Here is a 2,514-nt window from a genome sequence, read left to right as displayed (position 1 = left end):
ATAATTCTCAGGTACTCAAACTACTGGTTGAGACGACATTTCAAAAACACTCTTCAAGAGTTTGGATAATATTTGATCAATGTTATGACATTCATATGTAAAACTTAAAGAGCTAGATGTTTAAGAACATCATGTATAAGTTCTTCAGGAACTTTTCTTATTTCCATGATTCATAACATGTTAAATCAACATTATATATATATACTTCTTTCGTAACTATTCGCCCATTGGAGTAAGAAACTCCTCTTATAATATTCATAAAGTTGCAAATCCGTCTTACCATTCTTTGGATGCATATTCATACACGACATCATAATAGTTTTGAAACATATATAACTGTATAATGAAAATGATATCATGATAAACATAAAACAAACTAAACGTATGATGAATGATGCATTTGCCTATTAACTACATATGTATATGTGAATGTAAGACTCAAAATGCAAAACATTGTACAATGTGGATATTTTATAACCATAACTTGTTGGACTTCGGGTCCATGAGCTCATTTGATCATTATAATGATGTCTACATCGAAATAGACATAGATTTACAATCCCCTATTCAAAATCCATTATTTTTTCGCATATGCATTATATTTCGGTTCCATCATATACCAGTATCATCAGAATTCTTCAACATATACTTTGCATGCTATTCATCAATGATATCTGAATAATTATTCAATGGGTACCATTCATCTTTTTCACGGGCCATCTATTATAGTTCAGATATCTATACCACTTCAAGGGTATTTCATACACTATATATTAGTGTTTTCTTTCTTTTTCAATAATATCATCAACTGCATTATCTTGCCCTTTTCATATAAATAAATCTATAGCTCATCATTGTGTTGGAACCGTATATATAATCTACACTTCAGGTGCAGAGATTTAAATAAATATTGGCAAGATCATTATAGTAACATCGAGCACTATGACCATTATACACATTTATGCATCTGAACATGTAACAATTTAACATAATCAAGTCATAGATATTTATGTCCAAACATACTTCGAGGACATATAGTTGGCATTTACACTTACTCATATGGGGATCAATATATTATCTTTCAATTTTGCCAACTTATTCTAGCTCGTCTCCCCTTAAATTGGGAAAATATTTTCAATATATTATGGGGCATAAAATCTTTCACCAACTAATAATACACTTTTCAGCGTGTATTTTAATAAACGGATTTTTCACCAAATGCCCCTGAGGTTTACTTTAATGCACCAAATACCCCTAAACTTTCCAAAATGCACCAAACACCCCTGACGTATGCAATAATATCATTAAATGCCCTTTTGTCTGACGGACGTTAACCCTCCGTTACCATGTTTTTACCTTGTTGCCCTTACTTGTCCTTTCTGGCGCCATATCAAAAAAGAAAAAAAAAAAAAATTCAAAACCTAACTTCCCAACTTCTTCCTCGACATTTCTCTCTGTTCTCTTACACCATTAGAGAGCACTTGAGTACCAAACCAAAGAGAGAGAAAGATCGAAATTCGCTGGGATTTGTGTAAAACAACTCGCAATAGTTAGTCGAAGTAAATCCCCACGAAAAGATCGACAATTTGGTCCAAAAATCTGCAGTTTTCGCGAGTCCTACAAAAGTGGGTGCAAGGAGAGCAAAGGACTGGAATTTGTGGCTTCAACTTCATCAAAATTGTGTCAAGGTTAGTTCACTCAATTCGTTTCTTGTTCTTGGTGCTATTTTTTGCGAATTTTGCTTTGATTAGGGTTAGGGTTTTGCTAAAATCGTGATTTTTCCATGAGATGGGTTAACTTGAATTTTGGGGTGTTAATGGTAAAACATAGTGTCTGGTTGTGCTTTGTTGTTTTGCCTAATGATTTAGTTCATTAATTTGAATTTTTGTGTTGTGTTTATTGTTTGTATAGGATGGTCGCAATTTGGTTGTTATGTCATTATAATGATCGGAATTTTGATGTGAGGGTACAAGATACTGATGAAACGAACTACATGGATTTGGTTGATGGCTTGTTTGATGATTCTATTAAGCAAGATGTTCTGATTCCCGATTTATTTAGATTGTTTTATGTTAATCCTAGTACGAATAAAAGAGTAGAATTGTTGAATGATGTTGGTTTGATGGGCATGTGGGGTTTATTTAAGCGCACAGATACTGTGGAAATATGGATAGAGAAGGCAAATGAGAAGGAAACTTCAATCCAATTTAGGACTGCAGTTAAGAAAAGGAAGGATAGGAAGGAAAGGAAGGCTGCAGAACTTAGAAGGAAAGCTGAGGAGTTTGAGAGGGAGAGGGAAGAGGAAAGGAGAAGGTTAGAAAGGGAGGATGAGATTCAAAGGGATTTGGAGGAGCAATTGGCAAACACAGTGGCAGTTGAGTATTTCTGTTTTAAAGCTTAGGTTTATTTTGAAAAACAACTTAGGTTGTGGCACATTTTGGCATTTTTTTGTAAAGCTACCCACAACTTGATGTTCGGTTTATTTTGGAAACAAACTATTTCAGTTACGAGTTC

The sequence above is a fragment of the Spinacia oleracea genome, chromosome 4, assembly GCF_020520425.1.
Source record: "Spinacia oleracea cultivar Varoflay chromosome 4, BTI_SOV_V1, whole genome shotgun sequence".
Taxonomy (NCBI): domain Eukaryota; kingdom Viridiplantae; phylum Streptophyta; class Magnoliopsida; order Caryophyllales; family Amaranthaceae; genus Spinacia; species Spinacia oleracea.
Note: the sequence above shows the minus strand (reverse complement) of the source record.